Here is a 25,235-nt window from a genome sequence, read left to right on the forward strand (position 1 = left end):
TTGAGCATTTGTAACCTCCAAACCCACCCCAAGTGACATGCTTCCTCCAATATTGCCACACCTACTCCCGCAAGGTCATACCTCATCGTAGTGCCATTCCTCATCCATCTATGGGAGCCATTTTCATCGAAACCACCACAGGATTGGATCTTGGGAAATTCTAAATCACACCCCTTGACTCTCTTACCTGCGTCAGACACAAATAGTGTAGAGATGACGGGACAGCATTTGCTAGAGGCAGTGGAGCCATGCAGTAATGCCAACTCCTTAGAAAAGGGAGATATTTATGAAGCAGAGCCCTAGACCTGAAGCCAATGCCTGGTCTGGCCCACAGCAGCCTGCAGGGTGATAAGATCACTTGTTCTTTTTCTTTCTTTCTTTCTTTCTTTCTTTTTTTTTCTCGGAGCTGGGGATCGAACCCAGGGCCTTATGCTTGCTAGGCAAGTGCTCTACCACTGAGCTAAATCCCCAACCCCTAGATCACTTGTTCTTAAAGAGACAGTTCTCCTATACACAGAGGCTCTACCCTGGCAGCCACTGTCTAGGTGACAGGGAAAGCACGAAGAGTTGTAACTCCTGATAAAACTCTGTGGTTTTGTTTGCCCAGGCCTTGATGAGACATAGGTGACACAGATAAAGATTGTAAAAACCCTAGATGGGCTCATGACAACTCTGCCTCCGGGGTGAGGGTGACAATGGATATACCTGCTACAGAGTCCTGTCATGCCAATCTGAAGCAGAGGCCTGTTCAGAGCCACCTAGGGTCGGCCAGGGAAGCAGGCCACAGGGAGGACTGAAGGGAGAATGTCCACTTTGGTCTCAATGCTGCCATGTTTTTTATAAACCTGTGTAAACACAGAGATTTGCAGGCAGACCCTTCTTCCTGCACAGCCCTCTAAGAGAGAGGAAGGACCACCCTTTAAACTGTACTTAGTCACCTGTGATGCTGCATGGGGACACTGGGGGAGGACGCCTGGGGATAAGGAACAGAGAGCAATTGTTTATTATTTTAATTGATGCTATTTGTGTTGGGAATCATGTATGTCTGTGTTGTATGCATTCATGAAGTCATGGATGTATAGGTAGAGGTCAGAGTAGGAAGTATCTTGCTCTGTTGCTAGCTGCCTTTCTTATTTTTTAAATATTTTATTCAAGTGTGGTGTGGTATGAGTGGGGTGGTGTGTGTGGTGTGGTATGGTATGATGTGTGTTTGGGGGGATCTTCTAATACCTGTGCTGAGAATAAAACTTGGGTCTCCTAGAAGAGCAGTATCTGCTCCTAACATTGAGCTATCTCTCAGCACCCACCACTCTATTTTTTTTGAGACAATGTCCCTCACTGATCTTGAAACTTGGTGTTTCAACTAGCCAGCAGATTTCCAGGATCTACCTGTCTCTGTCTCCCAATGCCAAAGTTATAGGCATTTGCAGCTATGTTGTACTTCTCATGCGAATGCTGGGAAATTTCACAGCAAATGTATTTACCCACTTATCCATTTCCCCAGCACCTAGAAAGAGAGTTTTAGGTGTTTAAGAGGATAAGGTGATTCTTACGTACTGACAGCAGTCTATTTACTAGGTTAACGTTAAAAGTTCTTTTAAAACATTCCAGTATTAAATATAGCACGACCAAGGGCTGTCAAGACAGATCAGCAGGTAAAATGTTTGCCATCCAAGCCTAGTGACATTGATTCAATTCCAGTGACCATGGTGTACAGAGAGAATCCGCTGCTGAAATTTGTCCTCTGACTTCTACATGCATGCCTTGACCTGTTTGAATCTGTAGTCTTGAAGGCACGGGCATGCATGCACACACACACACACACACACACACACACACACACACACACACACACACACGTAATAATAGTTAAAATTCTATATGCTTACTTAAGAAATGATTTGCTAAAAGAACATATTAGAATTAGAAACACACGTGATGCCTTTGAGGCATGGGTGGTCTGAGAAAGAAGAGAGACCTCCACTTTGTACATTTTATTTTATCGAGTATATTAGCACCACTTTCTATCTTCCGATGGAATTATCTTTTTAATAGAATTTACTTACTTTTAAAGCCTTCCACAAACAAATTTGAAGACTTTAGGCTATCTCTGCTTACCCCGCCCCTGTGACTACTGATAAAATGTGTCTATCTGCTTGTCACCATCTGTCCTGGTTCCTTCATTTGTTTCCGTGAGGTTGGCACATACTAGAGTTAACTGGGAGAGGAACCACCATGGAGAAGTACCCCCACCATATTGACCTATGGGCAAGTCTTTGAGGCATTTGCTTAATTAGCGATTGAGGAGCCGGCCCTCTATGGGTCAGCGGGCGCTACCTGTGGGCAGGCGGTTCTGGATGATACAAGAAAGCAGACGGAGTGAGCCACGGAGAGCAAACCGATATGCAGGCAATTCTCCATGGTCTCTGCACCAGCTCCTGAGTGAGTTTCCGTCCCTGCCCTGACTCTCCTCAGTGATGAAGCATGAGGGATTTGGGTATTATAAGCTGAAATAAACCCCTTTCCTCCCCATGTGCTTTTTGTCATGGTGTTTTACCATGGCAATGGAACCCTAAGAGGCCATCCAACCACTTCAACACAGATCTTGAAGTGTAAGAGTGATCCAAGCTAGTCTTACATCTGGGCTGGCTGCACGCCATTATCACACAGAGCCCTGAGATGATAACAGCCCCACACTTACCTAAAGTTCTCCTGCTGTCATCTGGAAATTCTTGACATCAAGAATTGTGAAGCTCCATGTTTGCGCAGTGCGTGAGCCTCGATCATTGTGTATCTCTTTGGGTGTGAGCACTGGGATGGCTTTGGACGAGTGAGGATTAGTTTTTCTCTGTCCCAGTAGGACGTGTAAATAGATGGGATAAAGATGAATGAAATCCCAATAGTCATGTGGAGAGAATGGCAGAAAGCCAGTGCCCCTCGCTCCACTTCAGAGTTACTCTCGCTCTGGTGCTAGCTCTAGCACTCACTCTCTTGCTCTCTCGCTCTCTCGGGGTGTGTGTGTGTGTGTGTGTGTGTGTGTGTGTGTGTGTGTGTGCCTCTTGACAAGTTAAAACAGGTTACCTCACTGAACCCGAAATTTTGCCTTTTCTTCCTTTCTTTCCTTCCTTCCTTCTTTCCTTCCTTCCTTCTTTCCTTCTTTCTTTCTTTTCTTCTTCTTCTTCTTCTTCTTCTTCTTCTTCTTCTTCTTCTTCTTCTTCTTCTTCTTCTTCTTCTTCTTCTTCTTCTTCCTCCTCCTCCTCCTCCTCCTCCTCTTCTTCTTCTTCCTCTTCTTCTTCCTCTTCTTCTTCCTCTTCTTCTTCTTCTTCCTCTTCCTCTTCCTCTTCCTCTTCCTCTTCCTCTTCCTCTTCCTCTTCTTCTTCTTCTTCTTCTTCTTCTTCTTCTTCTTCTTCTTCTTCTTCTTCTTCTTCTTCTTCTTCTCTCCTTCTTCGTCTTCATGTCTTCATCTTCTTCTTCCTTTTCCTCTTCTATTTCTTTTTCTTTTTCTTTTCTTTAGCTAGGCTGGCTGGCCAGCAAACTTTAATGATCCTTCTGTCTCCACCAGAACCCCAAGCCCAGCACTCAGGTTACAGGCATGTATAGGTACACCCAGATTTGTATTTGAGTGTTCAGAATCTGAACTCAGGTCCTCTCATACTTGGACACCAAATTCCACTGAGCCATCCCCGCCAGAGACCCAACTTCATGTAAATTTCCCAACATTGAAATGGGCTCATTTGATAGGTAAAACATAATTAGAATATTTTCATACAGTCTTGGTTTCTACTTTACTGAATTTCAGCCTGCCCCCCCAACCCCACCACCACCACCACTAAATACACGACACCAACAATTAATTATAGGAAACAATCTTTTGTCCAGGGCTTGGATCTTATGTGATGTAGACAGAAAGTTTGCCCTCACCAAATAGGACCCACTATGTTAGCAAAACTCAAAGCTATGTCTGTGGTTCACAAGGGACCTGCATATTAATGTTCAGAAGTGCTGCCAGTGACATACAGACTACAGTGACATACAGACTGCAGTGACATACGGACTGCACTCTTACAGAAATCCATCTTCAAATTCTTCATTTGTTATTTGCTGTGCTATGAATGTTTTGGCACAATCGTTACATGGGAACCTGGAGAATTTTGCAATTGTTTCTTATTTTTTTCAAATGGGTTCTAACCACGATGTACAAAATTCAAGTTTAACAAACAAAATCCCAACCTATGTATGGAGAGTTGTGCTTCAGAGCAGCACCATTAGAGAATTTAGCAAAATGAGAACCAGACCTCGACCATTCTCCCATCACACGGGGAATCGGCAACCCCGAACACGCCAAAGTCTTTGAGAATCGGAGGATTTGAAAGAGCGATTAGAGGGACGTTCAAATTAAGAACATTATACCACAAATAATTTAGCATGTTTCCATTCCCTGCCTTTCAAAATGAAGCGTTCTTTAGCATCATACATTTGAATAGCCTTTTGATTGATTCCTCCCACCTCCAATCTAAATTCCAAACTTTTCTGTTTCAAATTATATACTTACCGGATCTGACTTCACTTTTTACTTTTAATAGGGTTAAAAAATTAAGACGTTTATCATCTTAAAGAAATGAAGACAAATTTAAATCTTACATCTTTGTGGATGCGCGTGTGTGCATGCACGCATGTGCTGTGTGTCTGTTCTCACATTACTGAACTTGGGTGAGTCAGGACAGATACTTCTGTTGACCCTAACCTTCCTTCTACCTTGTTTGAGATACCGTGTTGTTCTCTGCAGCCTAACACCAGTTAGCTGGCCATGAACTTCTGGAAGTTTCCTGTCTCTGGTGCCCATCTCATCATAGGAGGATTACAGATGAACGGTTCCACCCTGCTTCATCTGGGTTCTAAGGATCTTAACTAACGTCTTAGCACTTGCATCCCAAGTTCTTTCTCCACTGAGGCATCTCCTTCAGCCTCATGAGGACCACACTTTAAAGACCCAGGGAAAGTGCCACACTCAACCCCACAGCGAGTTACACGCACATCTTGTGCCTCTCCCGACCTTCTCAATTCCATTCATGGTCACCAGCTTTCAAAAGAGATCTTAGCCCCAGCCTTTGGTGATGATATATCCTTCCTGGGTTGAGCCCCTTCCCAGCACTACCCAATCTAAACCCTCAGTGACCACTTAAATTTATCCCTTTGGCTAACCATTCCAGTCGATCACTTACCGCTGATTGCAATGTGTCCAAGTGTTTGAGACATTTGTGGCAAATGATTAAGTGATTGTAATATGACAAAAATCTGATGGGGTTCATCTCTCTGAGTGGCTGATTTTGCAGACCCCGGGTGAAAGCATGCTGGCTTCCTCAAAGGACCGATTGTATGAATGTATTTGTTAGCGTGTAACTCAAATTCAATAACATTTTTATTTTTTTTTCTTTTTTCTTTTTTTCGGAGCTGGAGACCGAACCCAGGGCCTTGTGCTTACTAGGCAAGAGCTCTACCATCAATAACATTTTTAAACCATTAATTCTAGCACTTTGTTTTTTCTACTTGAAGTTTACAGAAAAATCTTCTGAACTTCCCTGGGGATATTAAGAATTACTTTAAGGATATAATTACTGATTTTTTTTAAGTGAGAAACTTAGCCAGATCATCAAAATGTTTCTGTATGTTTCTCTTTCTGTGTGCACTCCTCTATCTCTCTCCATTCCCACGTGTGCATGTGTGTACATATAGTTCATATGCATGTGTGTGCATGCATTCTTGTGCCTGTGTTTACACCTTCTTGGGGGCGGGGCAGAAGAGGTCATCCATCTGGTGTCTTGTCCTGTCACGCTCTACCTTATTCCCTTGAGACAGCATTTGTTCTTGAACCTGACACTTGCCATTTCTGCTAGACTGGCTGGCAAGCAAACCCCAAATCATCTTTCTGTCTCTGACCCCAGCACAGTGGAGTTACAGGTCCATGTGATCATGCTCAGACTTTCACACTGGTGCTAGAGATCTGAAGTCAGGTCCTCGTGCTTGGTCAGTAAGCACTTGCTTGGTCTTACCCACTGAGCCATATCCCTACCAATTCCTGTAAAGTCAGAGAAGAAACATTAGAGAGGAGAAACATTGTCTTCATCAGCTCCAACTTTGTCATGTGACTTTGCCCATCCTGTGGTTGTGAACAAGTTCTGTGATCAATCATTTTACACTGGGGCCAGACTCTTTGAGTTCCTCTGATGCTGTCATCAGTATTTTTTAAAAAAAGCATCATGGTCTTCATTTTGTAGGGTTGCATTATAAAATTTGGTATAAAAGTGAGCTTAGTAGGTCTTCTTCCCACCCTCCAAGCCTATCAATACTTTCCATTTGACGAAGCCAGCTTGCTGGTGACTTACCATACTTCAAGCATGTGTGGCCACCGCTGACCTAAGTTCATGAGGGCTTGGTTGCAACTAATGATTTCTTTAGTTTCTTACTAACATTGCATTAAAGCCCGGTGTTGAACAAGAATATGGATGGTCCTAGATTCTTTTTGTAGATATACACAGGAATAGTCATTTTAGGGGTAACAGCATCACCTTGATCTTCCAGAACAAAATAACCTACACACACACACACACACACACACACACACACACACACACACACACACAAAACCAAACCAAACAAACAAAGAAAAACCCTACTAACCAGAAACAATGTACACTTTCCTCAGGCAATTCCAGCTCTTTACCTATTTTTACTCTGTTGGACGTACATAGAAGACCATAAAGACTACAAATTTACAATTGAGTTGCAGATGATGTGTGCACATCTATAATCTTGTTTAGCTGCTTTGCTGGTCTGGTCCAGGAACACCATCACATCCTTGGGGTGAATTCTTTATCAATGACTTTTCCAAACCAATCTGGCTGCTGGTTTGTGTTAATGAACTGTCACAGGCCCGGTTGCTTTCCCCTGGCTGTGCAGCTGGATTTTTTTCCACAGGTGCTCAGAAAATTAAAATGATGCTGGTTTGGGGTTTCAGCCTGATACAAAAATCACTCCTTCAGTGGATTGTTAAGAAGTTATTCATGCAAGAAACAAATCCTCACTCTGTAGACACACAGCTCACCATTCTCTCAACACCCCTGCCTTTGTTGATACTTTGTGCTTCTGTCTTCCTCACAGAGAATTACAGAAAGAGATTGTCTTCCTTGCTTAAAACACTTCTTTAAAGAACCACACACATTGCAAGCATTAAAAGGGAGGAGAGAAACGTGTTCTTTTTAGTCAATCCTAACACTGTGTTCACAGATCACAAACGTTAATTACTGATGTTTGCAGACTATATATCTTCTTGTTTTGTTAGCATCCATTACCCAAGGGATCAACAAGAGAGGAAGAAAATTATTCTATGCTAATTATCCAAAACCACATGAAAATGTTCCCTTTTTGTATCTAAGATACCCTTTGTTATAAAATGCTTTCCTTTCAGTACTAATGTCTAACTCCTGAACTTGACTGTGTTTGACAGGTGATGAGCTTCCTTCTTAAGCCTCAGGTCCTTTCCATGGTTCCCCTGCCTGTCTTCACTGTTTGGAATAACTAAAAACAATCCTTTATTTGGACCACTAGAATGCTCTGGTGACCACATCCAGAAGGCCGAGCATGGCCCAGCCTTCAGCGTGTCAGCTCTGACTTTCTACTTACTCCCACAACTTCCGAGAGTGATACCTTTAACTTGCTTGTTTATTTGGTTCATATTTACTCTTTCCTTGATGTAATGCCTTTTTCCAAATTGTTGCATGCTAAAAATTACCCATACATTTGTGTCTTTGAACTCTCCGTGTCTGTATTTGCAATGTAGATAGAGAGGCACACGTCAGTTCTATGAAAACAAATGAAGATGTTTCCTGATTTCCTGCCTAAAAGCAGAAATTTATTTCCCATGAGAGAAAAGAGGAGGGAGAACATTTCCTAGCCTCCCTTGCCTGATATGATGGTCACATAGAAGACAGCATGGTTGCATGTGGATGTGATCATTATTCATGAAAACTCCTTGTGACTTTCAGAGGGATGCTCTCAAGTCAGCACATCTAAATGTCTTTAAATGTCTTCCGTGTTACCATTTGGACCAGTATACTTTTATAACATGGAGTTCTTGACCCCCATTCAGGGTCCAGGCAATCAACAGGTCAGATCCACTGTATCAAGTGGGAAGGAAAATGGAGCCCAAACCCTTCTCTGCCACTCAGAGGCATCTGCTCAACTCCAGTCCCAATAGTGAAGGGGACTCCAGTCCGGTGGGATCTGTATTTAGGATTCTCTAGAGTCACAGAACATATAGAATGAAATATATATGAATATATATAATGAAATATATATTATACACAAATTACATATATAGAGAATTTATTGGAATAAATTATAGGCTGCATTCCAACTAACCCAACAGTTGTCCACTGTGAATGGAGAGTCCAAGAATCCAGTAGTTGCTCAATCCTATGATGCTGGCCTTCTGTGTAAGCTGGAATGCTGAAAAGTATGTGTGCTCCAGTGGATGTGTTGGCCAAGTCAGCACAAGCAGGTAAAGAACTCTCAGCTCTTCCTTCAGCACCATGTCTGCCCGCGCTCTGCCATGCTTTCTGCCAAGATGATAATGGACTGAACCTCTAAACTGTAAGCCAACTCCATTTAAATGTTGTCTTTAATGAGAGTTGCCTTGCTATTGTTATCTATCCTTTCAGGACAATTAAACTCTAGGACAGTATCCCAGTCCTCATACACAACAGCCACGCGTGCCTGTGCTTCCTTACCTTGACAATGTATTCTACTCCTTTGGCCAACAATAAGGTCTATAGGTTTCACACAAGTACATTCTGCCTATAGAAGAATCATCAAAGGAAGAGACCCATACCTATCTATCCACAAGGGCACAAGGTCATTAAGTGGGAAATCCGCAGTGCTTAGGGCATTGTCAAGGGGAGTAGGTGGGCTCTTAGTAGACTTTTCATTTTTCACTGAATGGCGTAAAGAATCCTCTGTGTGAAACTCGTACCACAGAGAGGCCAAGGGGACTAGCATACACCAAAGTATCCTTAATTCTTGAGACATTTTCTAAATCATGTTAATTTCTGTTCTTCTCAGAATAGCCAAAAACTGGAAACAACCTAGATGTTCACTAATGGATGGATGAGTAAAGAAAATGTGGTACATTTGTAGAATGGAATATTGTTACTCTGTCTAAAACATGAAATTTACAGGCAAATGGATGGAATTAGAAAAAGAATCATCCCGAGTATGGTAACCCAAACCCTGAAAGACAAATATCATGCGTTTTTGCTTATATGTAAATGTTAGTTGTTAAGTCAAAATTAAGCAAGTTACAAGAACTAGAGAGGTTAAGGGACCAGGGGATAGGGGGACAGATCTCCTTAAGAAAGAGAAATAGAGGGGCTGGGGATTTAGCTCAGTGGTAGAGCGCTTACCTAGGAAGCGCAAGGCCCTGGGTTCGATCCCCAGCTCCGAAAAAAAGAACCAAAAAAAAAAAAAAAAAAGAAAGAGAAATAGAATAGATAGCTATGAGTGGATTGAGAGGAGAATAGAATGGGAGTATAAAATAGGGGAGGGGGATGTCTACAGGGTAAGGAAGGACACATAAAATTAAGGGCCACTTGAGCAGTCCTATGGAAACCTAATACAGTAGAAGCTTCCTAAATTGTATACATATGTGAAGGCAATCTAAATGAAATTGCAAAATAATCAGTCGAGGAGACAGTGTCCCAATTGGACATCTTTCATCATCAAATGGAGCTTCGATATAGGGAATGAGAGACATATACTCAAGTTATTGGGCATAGCAGTCAGATGGGAACTGCCAAACTACCCAGGTTATTGCAAAGGTGATGGGTTGCTACCCACAAACTGATGACAAGGTCCTCTCACTGAAAATAACACCTAGATAACTCATGGAGCATGGCTAAATCGAGCTGGTGCCTACAAAGAATCTTCACCCCTAAGGGCTATTGTTCTTGGTACCAGAAGATACTCTGCTCATTTTTTTGTTTGCCTTTTGGGTTTGTTTGTGTTTGTTTGTTTTGTTTTTTGTTTTTTTATTTTGCTATCACAATAGAACTTTATAGACTGTATACTCAAAATGATAGAATTTGACTTATTCTTACAATTTTGGACATCCAAAGCTGGGGATGTCCAAGAACATGACATTAGCATTGGATAAAGGACTTTTGCTCTGTCATAATCTGGCAGAAAGACAAGTGAGAAAAAAAACCAGAGAGATGAAAAGAGGGGCTAGACTTAGAACAAGCCCCGTTTCTTAGTAACTCTTACTCTGCCGGTAATATTATTTGTCCATGACTTAGCCACCATCCCAACATTGCTACTTTGATAAGTAAATGTCAGTTTTTAATATGGGTTTGGGAAGGAACATATGAGTCATCACGTACATGTCACATACAGGTTTAAAGATGGCTATTTCCCTCTTCCCAAATCATTAACACTGCACTGAAGGGTACCCAGAATGCACTGTGAAACACTGGATGGAGCCAAAGAATGGAGAGTGAGAATGAATGATAAGGACATGTGAGAAGAATCAAGCCACTATGGAAAATATAATCAATAAAGGTCCAAAAATGGGTAAAGAAGAGCTGAGCTGTGGAAAACAGGATCACTAATTTCCTGTGGAGAAACTGTTGAGATCAAGTTAACCGGTTTAGGTCAAGACCCCTGTAGAGATGTGAATGAAGCCCAAACTTACCATACTGACCAGGTATGCAGTTAAATGGTGCCTCTTTGAAATCTTCTTTCATCAGAGAAAAGCAGTTACATTAAAGTCTTCTTCAATTGTTATTGTTACACACACATACACACATACACATATGCATGCATGTATGCACACATGATATGAGTCCTTTCAGTGATGCCTGAATAGACATTGTTCTATGACTGACCATTCTGCCTCTGATAACCAGTCAGGGGGCTCATCCCTGGGAAAATCTAATTCCTCCATCAGTTCTTGATTGCTTGTAACTCTTCAATTATGAATGGTGCTCCAAGAATTTCCCCCGTCTATACTGGGATGTCAACTCTTGTTGTAATTGTATGCTTCTTGTTTAGGCAGCCTTGGTGTTTAGAATTCATGGGTGTACCTTCCCCATCATAGCTAGACAGCTCAATATCACAGCAGAACTGATAGAGCCATCTTAATTTTTGAGACAGTCTCACTGGCCTCAAACTCATCCTACAGTAGGCAAGACTTGCTACATAGTCTTTCCAGTGCTGGAGTTAGGCCACCAGGCTTGGCTTTGACATAGAGAGGATTTCTAAGGCACCAGAAGTATGAAATATGATACTAACAGTGATGGATATATGTCATTTGCTCAAACCCACTGATGACTGTGCAATGCCAGCAATGGACCCTAAGTTAACTAAGACTCAGCAGATAAAAATGCATCAGTGGTAAGAAATGTACCTGCTGGTGGAGAATGTTAGCGCCTAAGGACTCTGTGCATATGAGCCCTTTCTGTACTTTCCACTTAATTTCCCCTTAGTGACCTTAAACCCACCTAAAAACTACAGGCAGCATAGAACAGGCAGTGCTCAACTAGCCAGTATCTGTACTGTAGGACCTTTTGGAGCCCATGCAGAAAGCTAGCTTTCCTAGAGCAAAGCCAAGGACTATATTACTTTTCTCCAACATTTCAAAAGGCTGGTGCTCCCTGAAACCAATGTTCTACTTTGTGGAAATTAGCAACTTTTATAGCAAAGTTCTGAACACACGCCACAGCATAAAAATACAAAAACACAACAAAACAAAATCTTTGAGAAGTGGTTTCTAGTTCAGACTGAGTCAACTACAAAGAAGAAGAAGAAGAAGAAGAAGAAGAAGAAGAAGAAGAAGAAGAAGAAGAAGAAGAAGAAGAAGAAGAAGAAGAGGAGGAGGAGGAGGAGGAGGAGGAGGAGGAGGAGGAGGAGGAGGAGGAGGAGGAGGAGGAGGAGGAAGTAGAGGAGGAAGACGAAGACAAAGAGAAGGAGGAGGAGGAAGAGGAGGAGGAGGAGGAAGTAGAGGAGGAAGACGAAGACAAAGAGAAGGAGGAGGAGGAAGAGGAGGAGGAGGAGGAAGAAGGAGGAGGAGGAGGAGGAAGGAGGAGGAGGAGGAGGAGGAGGAGGAGGAGGAGGTATCAAGTATAGTTGTGCACAGCTATAGTCCCAGTATTTCAAAGGCGAAGTCACAAAGAGATTGAACTCAATCAAAGCTGATCTTTACACAGTGAGACCTTTTCTCTGAAAGGAAAGGGTGTAATGGGTAGAAGGTTCATGGCTAAAATGCTTACCGTGTAAGCATGAAGAACTGAGTTCAGATCTCTAGTACCCACAGAAAAGCTTGTGCTGTAGTATGCATCTGCAAACCCAGAAATGGGGGACAGAAGGGGACAGTTAGATCCCTGAGGATCTGCTCACAGCCAACCTCACCTATTTGGTCAGTTCCCAATGAGAGACTGTATCTCTGAAAAAAAGAAAAAAAGATAAAAACAACAGCAGCAACAGCAACAACTACCTTTTCAGAAACAACATTCTAGGTGTTCTCTGGCCTCTAGTTAAACACAAACACACAAGCATGGGTTCATCAGTGTGCCGGTGGCACACACACAAATCTTCTAGGTTGAATCTGAGGTGGAAATGTGTTTCTCTTTTCAGGAAACAGACATCTACACATAGATACACTGTGTGTGTTTGTTAGGCATTCTTCATTTAGCAGCCCAGCTGTCCAATCTGCCCGTGTTTTCTTCCATTTCCTAGTGGGGAAGGGGTTCCGCCATCTGGAATGGCTTCCCCGTCCTTCCATAGGCCTGTCTCAGATAGTCAGTAGTACAGAAAGGACAAATTTGGGGCTTCAGAGACAGGCGTCCATCTACACGGAGCAATTCAAATCCAATTGATACGCTTTGGCCCAAGTTGGTATCAGAGATATATAGTGAAATCTGCAGAAACTTCCGGATGGGCAGAAGTCAGGCAGGGTTGTCAGGGAAGGGAAAAAAGATAGCATAAAACAAGGACGTGAAAAAGAATAGAACAAAGGAAAAGGAGAAGAAGGAGGGACAGTGGAAGATGGGAGAGAAGAGAGAAGGGAAAGGAAAGGGAGAAGAGGAGAGGAGAGGAGAGGAGAGGAGAGGAGAGGAGAGGAGAGGAGAGGAGAGGAGAGGAGAGGAGAGGACATAGGCAGCCACAATGCCACCTACCCCATACCAGGTGCCATTTTACTGTCATACTTTACCAGATCTAGACGACAAGGAGATCATAGTGACACAGACACGATTGATCCCTGTTCTCTGAAAGACCATGATCTATAGAATGAATGATAGTGATGGGGAGTTAGGTAACAGAAGTTAGCAAGTGACTAACAATGGGACAATAGTCACCCTGTCATTTGCGTAAACACCAAAGTCAGATCTTAACTCAATGTATACCACAAATCCTGGTGGGAAGCCTTCAGAGTTGGTGCCAGGGCATGTCCTGTCCTCATTAATTGGATAAATGGAAACATATCTTCTGTCCACTATTTTGTTCATGATTTAAATTAATTCCTTCCCATGGGATTAATTGCTGAGCACCTCCCGTCCTGCTTCTTATTAACATTCTCTGTAATATTCCCACCTGTCATAATATCAGTCTGGGTCATCCAAAACCCCTGAAAGACTATTGTCCCACTCATTCTGCGTCATGGCCACCTCTCCACCGCAGCTGGAGATTCATGGCCGGCCTCCAATGCCATCACCTCAGGTTATACTGATGCAGGGCTTCCCCCCCTTTGACTTTGCATCTAGACCCTGTTATTAGGTTTTAAAATTTCCTCACTACTTCAAGAATGTAACTCCTAACAATGAGATAGGTGCCAATTCCCCACAAGTCTTGAAAGACTGAACTATGTACTTCTATAAGCAGCTGAGATGCAGACCTAGTGCAGAATACATTTGAGGAAGAGACAGATCTTTCTTTCCTGTATACACACATGCGTGTGCGCACACACACACACACACACACACACACACCTCTCAGACAAACATGTCCAAGTACCACACATGCACATTTAATGTACATAGGCACACTCGCATGTCTTAGATACTCTTCCAATGCTGTAGCAAAACACAATGACCAAGACAATTTATAAAAGAAAATCATTTAACTCTGGTGCCAGAAAGTTAGAGTCCTTGGCCGTCATAGTGGATGACAGCAAGCAGGCAGGCATCGAGTTGGAGCTGTATTTGAATTGATATCTTTTTTCCACAACAACAAGGCAGAAAGAGAGCTAACTGGGAATGAGATGGACTTTTGAAACTTTAAATCCCACCCCCAGTGGCACACACCTCCTCCAACACACCTCCTCCAACAAGGCCACACCTCCTAATTCTTTCCAAGTGGTTCTACCAACTGGTACCTTTGGAAGCCATTTTCATTGAAATCACCACAATGCACTCACACATAGGCACACATACAGGCACACTCACACAAGTGAGCACACATTTGGGCAGTCTCACACACACACACACATACACACACACACACACACACACAGAGAGAGAGAGAGAGAGAGAGAGAGAGAGAGAGAGAGAGAGTTTTGTCTTCTAACAGTATGCTCACTAAAATTATTTATTTTCTCTGAGTTCTTAATTTGTCCTCATGGAGAGATGAGCTGCTGTCCCCTTGTGGGCCAAACATGGCTGGTTTGTGATTCCAATTGGACATGTGTAGGTAACAAGCAAAAATCAAATCTTGTCTTCACAAACAGGACCTGAGCCCACCCTCATTCCACTCTCTAATCAGCACAGCAGCCATTTCTTCACCGGTGCCATCACCTGACACTTGGTCTGCCTTCCACGAGTCCACCATTTTGTATGTGTGAGTTCCTCCCATGTCCCCGGACATACAACAACTGGTTTCGCTGGAGCCCCTCAAGGACTGGGGTTCCCCTGGGGTGGGTGCTCTGGCTGCTGATGCGGCCTCTCTGCCTCCCTTGACAGCCTGTCAGTTCCTCTTCCGTGCTGACAATGAGCAGACGTGATGGCAGGCTGCTCGCTTAATGACTTCGCTGATGACATGCAGGTGTGCACGGGTGTGGTACTCAGTCTTGAAGCTTGCGTGTTCTCCTGGGTGGTTGGAGGGCCGGCTCCATTAGTCGGTGGCCTTGGGAGAGTATCTAAAACGGTTCTGGGTGTTTGCCAGGTTGAGATGAGTAATATCTGCTTGTAATGAATCCCCGAGTCATAATTTTCAAGACGATATTAAGGATATATTAGGTCACTTCATCTAACAAACGAAATGCATAGAGGCTATGCTTTCGGGGAGAGGCATTTGGGAGTCAATCCATGTTTCATATCGTATATTACAGTATTTTTTTTTACCACTTTCTAACAGGGAGTGTTAGAAAGGACCAAAGCTTCCATAACAGATTTGCTTCGCTCGTTTCATGAGATTTTCCTCATCTTCCTAGCGTTAGGAAACTCAACACATAGAAACCCTGGAATGAAACGCTCCTGAATAGGATCCCTGCATCCCTTAAATCAGTCTTCCAATATGTCACAGTGGAGGAATAATGGTATCTACTGTTTGAGACTATGATTAAAATTAAACCATACCTGCTGTATAATACCTTCTCAATAGTAGTGACAGTTACTAATGGAACCTAAAGCCAAAAGAAGGGGGGATTCTCCTTAGGACTACAAAAAGTATAGGAAGAGTTCTGGAAGTCTAAGGCCAGCCTTGAGAGCACATGTCCAACAGCTACATGCAGCAGATAATATCCCCCAGATGGTCCCTTTATCTATAGTAGTTGGCCCTTCACACATTTACGCCACTGCCTACCATATCTAAGGGTATCCTTCGCTCCTCTCACTCCCTTTGTACTAATTGTCATTGTGGGTGTCTAGTGGTGACAGTGCTCTGAAAGCCTGTGCAGACTCTGGTATCTGTCAGCACGTATGTGACCTTTGCTTGTCATGCACCAATTTCCCATAGGTCCAGAATGGAAGATGTTGAGGGCCACTGGGAGGAGTTAGCTTTCTCAGTTTCTGTAGTAGAAGAACTGTATTCAGCAACCATGTACACTAATGTGAGTCAATAGAGAAACTGTATCCAAAGAGGACACACACTAGTGCGAGCCTAGACTTGAATTACCCAATGGGCGAGCGGTTTTTGTGTATCTCTTAGGTGAGAAGGAAAGAACAGGAAAGGGGGGTGGAGTTGCCAGAGGGAAGAAGCAGACATTTATTTGGATCATGGTGACCCTGGACACAATGACAGACATCATTCTTGCACTGTTTTTTGAGCCTCTCCCCCTCCCCATTTTATACATAATGAGATGGAATATCAGGTTGTGCCTTCAGACCTAGGCTGGCCAACTCTGGAAGTGATAAAGAGCAATTTTATGGACGGAAGTGATGGTTATGCAAATAAAAGAAAGGTCTATCCCAAGGTCCCTGGAAGACAAGAAGAGCCATCCTCAGCCCCTCTATCTGGGCCACATATTCTTTGTCCTTTACACGGTGAATCCCTTCATCCCTACCCCCATCTCTCCCCTCTGCCTCCCATTCCTCTTCCCATTCTACCTTAGTCCGGATGTCCTCCAGTGTCACTGGGTGTGCTGCTGACCCTCTTTATGAAATCCACTCATATGCAACACTGAAGATAATTCAGAACCAAATGGGGGAAATCATATCCAGAGAGACATAACGAGACAATCCCATGGTCAAGTGCACAGACCAAGGACCCAGAATCGCAGCGAACCGCCTGTCTACGCACTCCACTAGCTCTATGCCAGCCTCCCCATCAACACTGAGAGAGAAGCAGTCGTGCACGTGACTGCATTCAGTTCTGATGTGAATGTAATACAGAGGCAGTGGCTCGAACACAGTCCACGATGTGGTTGATCTCAGCAGCCAGTTCAACCACAGGAAGACCTTTGGATTTGTGCGCCTATATCTCATGATCAGTTTCCTAATTCCTGTCCCACTGACCTAGTTTGAAAGCGTACGTAAGTGCCCTGCTTAGCTCATCACCTCCACCTTCTGTTCTATTGTCATGTGACTTCCCACATACGTACTTCTACAGTTCCAGCATCAGTAGACTCAACTCAGGATGCATCTGTTTTGATGGCCTCTGCCCTGTATAGACCATATTAATGGACTGACTGGCACAGAGGTCTACAACCTCATTCATCCCCCAAAATGAGAAACTCTGAGGGACCCTCTATTCACCAACTTTCCTCTTAACATTGGCCGGGGTGTCTCTACTAAGACTGTATGATTTACCACTCCTTCCAAATTCTGTCTTCTCTTTCTTATCCAGGTCCCACGAGTTAAACTGTCACCTACTGATCTCACCTCCATGTTCTGCATTCTGTTGAGTTGGTCCAGAGGAGACTGGTGTGGGCAGTAGTGATCCTTGAATTGGGGTGCCATTACCAATGGAAGTTACTAGGACTTATTTCCCCAGTTGAAGAGTTACTGTGGGCTGAGAAAAAAATCTCTGAATTCTTCCAGATGATTCTTTGTAAGAGCCCAAACGTAAGTAAATTTGAACTGTTTATAGCAGACATCCTAGGATGCAGATCTCCTCTCCCTGTCAATCAGGGTACTGGAAACTACTAGGCGATCTTTCCACCCCATAGATGATACATACTGCTGGTTGCCAGCCCTTCCAGGGCTCAGAAATTATCGTCTCTACTTTTCAGACACAAGTGATCCAATGGACAATTTCCTTGGAACAGGGGAGACTGTTGTCTGGTGCTAGGGCTATAATTGGACCTTTCTGCAGTTAGAAATTGTCTCAGATCCAGACTGGTTCAACCAATCAAGTCAGCCGATGTCTACTGCTGAAACTGGAGCAAGCAGGTTCCTAAATGGGTAACTGCCAACTGGAGGGGTAATCTTCCACTGGCTAGAATCCTGGAGAACCAGTCTGCTGCATAAACTGATGACATTGCTTCTTTTTGTAAAACAGAAACCCCTTCAAAACATAGAGGGGCTGGAGAGATGGCTCAGCTGTTTAAGTACCCGCCATTTAAGTTCAGATCCCTGGCAACCCCATAAAGAAATGACTGTATATGTTCCTTCACATACTCTAGTACAGCCAAACAGGGCCACACAAACACATACAAAGAACATACATACAAATACCCAGCAGGTATTTCTCAGTGCTCACAGCAGGGTGGCTGTGGTTGGAACGTCCGCCTGTGGAAGCTTTCACATTCTGGAGTCAACACCATCCCACACTTGTTGCGCATCTGTTAGGGATTCCATTCATGAAAGAAAAAAAACGAAGAGGGTAACATAGACGGGCCCTTCTGGAGAAGACTGTACAACCATTCAGGTTAATCTGCTTCTTGAACCTTCCCAGAAAGCCCTGGAGGAAAAGACTCACAATGGGCATGAGGTCATCTGTTCATGGCATTACTTCTGCCACTAGAGTGTATTGTTAGTTGCTACTAAGCTGTTGGCGCAACAAAAAGAAACAGCATGTTCCCTGAGATGTTGTGTTGAGTCATCTCACTCCCACAGTCCTCTGGGAGATAAAGTTTGTGGTTTTTGGATGTACTTCTAGGAGGGGGAGCAGCAGGCAGGAGTCCCTCTCTGCTCAGTTCTGTTTTAGTTTGGGTCTGGATGCACAAGGCTCGTTCTGCTACAGCTTGTATACTATCTCTCCATTTAATTTCTAAAGATTCTGTTAGCCCCCAGATAGATCTCCAGTAACTCAGAAAACTTCTAGGTCATTAAAATAGCAAGAAATAAAAGAAGATAGGCCTTTTCTCATGGGACAGACTTCTCCAAGAGCGTGGGGGGGACTCATCTGTTTTAATCATGGCAAAGAAAATCCAGAAAAGCTAGAGAGGTGAGCTGGTGATTCTCCGAAGGAAATTTTTCATGCAGAGATGCAATGGACTTGAACATCCATCCTCGGTTGGTCCGGTTGGTCCTCTGGCCACAGGTACTAGTAATGTCACACGTTGCACCATAAACCAGGCAAAACTACGTTGCATGTATACCTGGGCATTCAGTTGGTATGTCACAACGGGTGCTGTGGGTCCCCAAAGACACTACATCTCCTCACCAATCCATTTTGTAGTTGGTGGGTAAGTGTAGCTTGACTCTCCCTGTTACTGCATAATGGCTCTCATGGTTCCAGCTTCTTCCCCTGGAAAATAACCCGGGAGGAGAAGGAAAGCCTCAAAAATATAGGGACAGTCACCTTTCTTGAAATAAAGGTCCTAGCTTCCCCTCCTTCACCTCCTGCTCCTCCTCCTCCTCTCCCTTCTCCTCCTCCACCTCCCGCTCCTCCTCCTCCTCTCCCTTCTCCTCCTCCACCTCCCGCTCCTCCTCCTCCTCTCCCTTCTCCTCCTCCTCTCCCTTCTCCTCCTCTCCCTTCTCCTCCTCCAACTCCTGCTCCTCCTCCTCCTCCTCTCCCTTCTCCTCCTCCTCCTCTCCCTTCTCCTCCTCCACCTCCTGCTCTTCCTCCTCCTCTCCCTTCTCCCTTCTCCTCCTCCACCTCTTGCTCCTCCTCCTCCTCTCCCTCCTCCTCCTTCTCCTCTCCCTCCTCCTCTCCTCCACTTCTCTTCCTTCTTTTGTGCCAATGAGCCAACACTTAATATAACATTTTATTTGATTCAAAGCATACAGTTTTGAACATAAAATGTCATATAGGAGCCTACAATTATTTTATACTAGAAAAGCATCTTTAGGTACAGAGTTAGCAAAATCATTTTTTTTCCTCAAGAGGAAAGTTTATATGTTGACATTTTGTACCTATTTCAGTGACAGTGTTTGAAATAATACATAGTATGTTTTGCAGGGGAAAAAGATGTTTCTGGAGACTTTTCGTACAAGATAAGGTCGCTGGACAAAAGTTCACTTGAGAAAATGGGCTTTTGTGTTTTAAATTAGCCAAAATGTTTAACCTGAGAAAGTACGTGCAAAAGTATTATTAGCAAAAATGTCACTTGTGAGACGTAGTGGTTTAGAACACGGGCCACAAAGCCAGACTGGCTGGGATGGCCTTACACTTAGCTGTTCCAATCGTCTTCCTTTTGTCAAATCAGGACTAATTCTGATAATGCCTAACGCACAGAGGACGATTAAACACATAAATGCTAGAAAGGTCTGCCAAGCAATGCCTAACAACCAGAAGGTGTCAGACAATGGTTTTTTAAGGAAATTAATATTTTTCGAAAGTACAGTGGTTCCAGAAATGAAGGCAAAGCTATGTGCCACATCTGTGTTCTGTGTTAAGATGCTAAAATAGGAATCTTCTGTTTAATATTATTAAATGACTGTATTTACCCACATACTTTATGCTTCTAAATTTTATTTATTTATTTTATATTTATGGGTTATTTTTATATTTATTTGGAGGGCTCGTGGCACACAAGTAGAGGTCAGAAGACAGCTTCCAGCAATTGGTTCTCTCCATCTGCCAAGCAGGGCCTGAGAATCAAACTCAGATCTTTAGCCTTGGCCACAAGTAACATTTCCCACTGAGCCATCTCTCTGAACTACCTACCCATACTTGACTTTTAAAAAAAGAACAATAAACGTCTATTACAATATGTTAGATGGTAAGGACGGTCATGCTCAACGGACATATATTTGTCTAGCTTGAGAAAGGCTATGGGTCCTGTCCCCAGTATTGTAAAATCTAAATAAAGAAAATATGTTATAACTGTGCCATAAGGCAATTTTACCCAACCGCGAGTGATCAGAAGTAATCCCTTACAAATATTTATATTAAGGGTTGTGTCATGTTTTGCTAAGATTCAGAGCACAATGGTGCTTGCTTCAATTACAATACAGGGCTGGACCTCACGTACTTGCTTGAATGCCCTACCTCTCTTTCTTCTCCTCATCAGCATCTGAAAAATAGAAGGTTAGGGGCAGAGGACAAAGAGAAGTGCACGGGAAGGAAAGAAATAAACCAAAGACTGTGTGCACCAAATTCTCATTCGGAAAGGATTAAACAGCAGCATGTTCCAAATCATTAACACGCTATCTGTGTGTGTGAGTATGTTTAATGATCTTAAATTTATATTGTCTGTCCTTTTAGCTAATAAAAACTTATCTAGTGGTATAAAGAGATATCAAAGAAACTGAGATTGCTAGTCTGAATTTAGGACACTGGAAGGAGGAAAACAGCCTGGGGCTTGAGGGACTGCAAGACATTTGCTCGAACTATTGCCTTTCCTCCTTGCAAGTGTAGGTGTTTTGTTGGGATTTCTTTTCCCAGGGAAGACAGATCAAAGTGAACTTGGACCCTCACGTGTTCACTCACAGACAGGTTAAGGTGATGAGCCCAAATGTTCCAAAGGAGAGGAAGTGGGTGATGTGAGAATTGTCATGGAGCGCAAATAGGCTGTAGCTGCTTGCCTACATCAAGACTGTGGAAAGGAAGATATACAAATCCCCTACCTAAACACAGGCTTGCTAGCCTCGGGCAAGCAAAGGCTTCATTTGAGCCCTTGTCTAAATAATGGTTTTCATGACCAACTTCTATTTACCTTCCCGTTATTTGCTTGTCTAGTCTTTTCTCAGATGCTCAAGAGGAACGAAATTATCATTGCCACCTCTCAAGGCTGATATTTAGGTTTCTGGATGTTTGTTTGTTTGTTTTGCTCTTTTTTGTTTGTTGGCTTATTCGATGAATTTCAAGCACACACAGTGTTTGTAGCTCGGAGATGAACCAATGATTCTACACATATTAAACAATGGAGATACGGAAGATAACATAAGGTCAGCATGAAACGGATGGGGAAGAGTAAAGGCAGTCTTAACCATACTGAGCAGTGAAGAACAGGAGAAAGAAGAAAATCTGTGTGTTTAGTTGCCCTCATTGTCATAATGAAGGACTACAAACTGTCTGGCTTTAAGTATCAATTATTCCTCTTGAATTCTAGAAGCTGGAAAGTCTAGAATCAGGAGCTTAGAAGGTGTACTTCCCAAATCCCACAGAAATCTTTCTTGCCTTTCACAGGTCCTGGTCAGGACTGGAGATCCGCAGGCTTATGGCTGTATCAGTCATTTCTGTCACTGTCACAGGATCACACTCTCACAGTGTCCTGTGTACCCATCATTTCCATCTTATAAGGGTATACAATTATATAGATGTCCACCCTGTCCCAATATGCCCTCGTCTTATCTAATTACACTTATGTGATTCTGTTTTCTAGTAAGTCGTTCTCTGAGGCACCGGAGGATAGTTAGTGCATTAACACCTCTGTTTTGAAAGACATAGGTCAGTCCACCACATTGAGTAACAGTCATAACAACCAAGACTGTAAGTTCCCAAAGCACACAGTATTGCCTCCTCTCCAAATGCCGACATAGCCCTCCTTTCATAGACTGAGAAGTGAAAGCCCTTGACCTAGTTAGAGAGCTAACAAACAGAGTCAGGTTTCAAATGAAGACTCGGGAGTCCAAGGTTTCACTGTAATGCTTAACAAGAGGAGTGAGTTGACCACTTTCAACTCCTCTGGATATGCGCACGCGTCACTGTATGCACGTGCCTTGTGGTGCTGTCATGCCTTTAACGTTATGAAAATAGCAAGTAAGCAAGAAGGGTACACTGTGTGGGGACACAAGAAGGATACTATCATTGAAAGTTTGCTTATACTGGACTTCAACTCTTTCCCAAGACAGTCAACAAGCTTCTGGTAAGACTAACAAACAGGGTGAAGACCATTAGCTTACTGAATGTTGCTTAATACAGTGTTCAAATACACTGTTGACAAGTCAAAACAATATTTTTTAAACTTGCATTGATTCTTTGTGAGTTCTCCATCATGCACTCCTCATATCCACTCTTCGCCCTTGCAACTACCGCCCAAAAATAATACACACACACACACACACACACACACACAGCATAGAAAACATTTCATCACAGTGCATCGCATCTACCCCACAGTATATACCTCTGTCCACATATCTTCCCTTGCAAGTGCTCATTGGAATGAGTCATTGGTCTGGTTTGAGATCATTGGCTTCTGTGACACCATTAATATTATTGGATCCTAATCAGTACTCCTGCTCTCATGCCGTCAGGCCGGCTCACCCAAACCCAGGCATGCTAAGCCAGCTCTACTGTGGGGCAGCCTCATGAACCCATGGGCAACTCTCTTGACAAGGAGGCCAGGGTACGGGTAAGCTGCTATCACCCTCTTGCCCATGCCAACTTACAGTAGGGCCAGCTCTCCCTCACTTTTGCCTTCAGGGCTGGCTCACCCTCAACCCCTCAGCCAGGGCCCAGCAGTACTGTGCTGCCCAGGAAAGGTACAGAGCCAGCTCCCCGAGTGTTGCAGTTGGTGAGGGGCAGGGACAGCCCATCCACTCTCATGTGGTCAGCTCTCCCAGCTGCTTCAGATGGTGAAGGGTGAGGGAGCAGAGCTCTCTACCCCCAGGCCACCTCATGGCCAAGGAGTGATGGGGCCAGCTTTCCAGGCTGGCTCACCTGTGCCCCTATCCTCTCAGTGAGCTCCACCATGCAGGACCCACTCTCCCGAGTGCTGCCTTTGTAAGAGATCAGGCCAGCTTTCCAGAGCACTGCAACCAGTGAGGGGCAGGGCCAGTTCTCCAAAACCCCTGGACATCCATGTGATCCCCAACAGCTGCCCAGACCAGGGATATCCCCATCAAAACAATATTTATGGTACAAAACATCATAATACTCCATTCTTACGTTCAATGCTATAGTATATTTTGCAGTTTGGGTGTTCAATGAAATCATGCATATACCAAGTTTAAATCTGTCAGCCTACCATATACTTAGGATTATTTTTATCTGTGTATTTATTAGTTTTGTGTGTGAGTGTGTGTGTTCCTACATGAGTCTATGTGCACGACGTGCATGGGAGAGCCAAAAGAGCCCAGAAGAAAGTGTCAGGAACTATGCACACAAGCAGTATGAGGCAACGTGTGGATTCTGAGAACTGAACCGAAATCCTCGGTAACAGGGGGAAGTGCTCTTAACCACTGAGCCATCTCTCCAGCTCTCTCCATATACTTCTTCTTTTGTGTTATTGAATCCTTTCACTTTCAATGGGAATTCTTTACTCCTTTGACAGAAAAAAATCACATGCTAGAAGTAGAAATTTTCTTTTTAGATACATAGTCAACATTGACATATTTGAAGTAAAAATAATTATGTAAAGATATTTAAAGCAGCCTTCATTTTTCAGACTGCATGTATAGAAGTTAAGCTTTTCCATGAAAAGAGCAGGCATGTGTCAGATTAGTCAGTGATAGAAGGAAGATTCCTTGGCTCTGTGCTAGGTGATGTCAGGCAATGCTGAATGGTTAAGGATGTGGTTCAGCTACATGTGTAGCATGGAGAAGGGCTTGGGTTTGATTCCCAGGACCACATAAACTGGATGTGATGATGCACCTCTGTAAGTTCTGCACTTAGGAGGAAGAGGCGGGAGGAAGAGCAGTTCGAGGTCATTCTCAGCTGCATGAGTTCAAAGCCAGGCTGGGTTACACGAGACCATAGCAAAAATAAAACCACTACAAATACAATCACAATGAAATAACTAACGAACACCACCAGATAAAGCTGAGGTCCAAGGCAACATGGTGGACTTGTTTTTCGTGGTGCTGATGATGGCTTGCACTAAAACTCCCAGCTCCGATGCACATATGCACATGGAAATTCTTTTATTTTCAGTGCTGGAGATAGAGTACAGGGCTAACTACATGCTGGACAAGTGCTCTACTCCTGAGTTATGCCCTGTCATTAAGTAGAGAAAGGAAAGCTTGCTACGGTAGCACCAATAGTAGATGGAACATTCTATTCCTTATCAATGTTCTATTCCTCATCAAAAGTGTTCACTTGGCCCGCCTACAAAACGCACTTCAAAAAATCTATCTGAGGGGCTGGAGAGATGACTCAATGATTAAGAGCACTGGCTACTCTTCCAGAGGGCCTGGGTTCAATTCCCAGCACCCACAACTGTCTCTTAACTCCAATTCCAAGGGAATCCAACATCCTCATACCGGAAAACTGACAATGCTCAGGAAATAAAAACAAATAAATTATTTTTTTAAAAAAAAGAAACTATTGAAGAGATCTCCAGAATGTATTTCTTTAGTGGTATTATAAAATATATTAATGTCATCAAAGTGGTGGCAAATGGGTCCATGAAGTAGGTACCGGGCTTACCATGCTGTTCTGGCCACAGGACCTATTATCTCAGGGTGTGTGCTCTGAGGAAG

The 25,235-nt window shown here is 43.4% G+C and overlaps 1 long non-coding RNA gene across 1 annotated transcript; it reads right to left on the reverse strand.

Moving 5' to 3' along the window:
- Window positions 1-8,368: 8,368 nt before the first annotated feature.
- Window positions 8,369-13,331, reverse strand: LOC147999863 (uncharacterized). Its single transcript, XR_015643138.1, has 3 exons — window positions 13,262-13,331; window positions 12,321-12,388; window positions 8,369-8,615 (listed from the first exon to the last, which is right to left on the reverse strand). It is a non-coding gene; the product is annotated as an uncharacterized LOC147999863 (long non-coding RNA).
- Between the last annotated feature and the right edge of the window lie 11,904 nt (window positions 13,332-25,235).

The sequence above is a fragment of the Rattus norvegicus genome, chromosome 18, assembly GCF_021556685.1.
Source record: "Rattus norvegicus strain SHRSP/BbbUtx chromosome 18, alternate assembly SHRSP_T2T, whole genome shotgun sequence".
Lineage (NCBI taxonomy): Eukaryota > Metazoa > Chordata > Mammalia > Rodentia > Muridae > Rattus > Rattus norvegicus.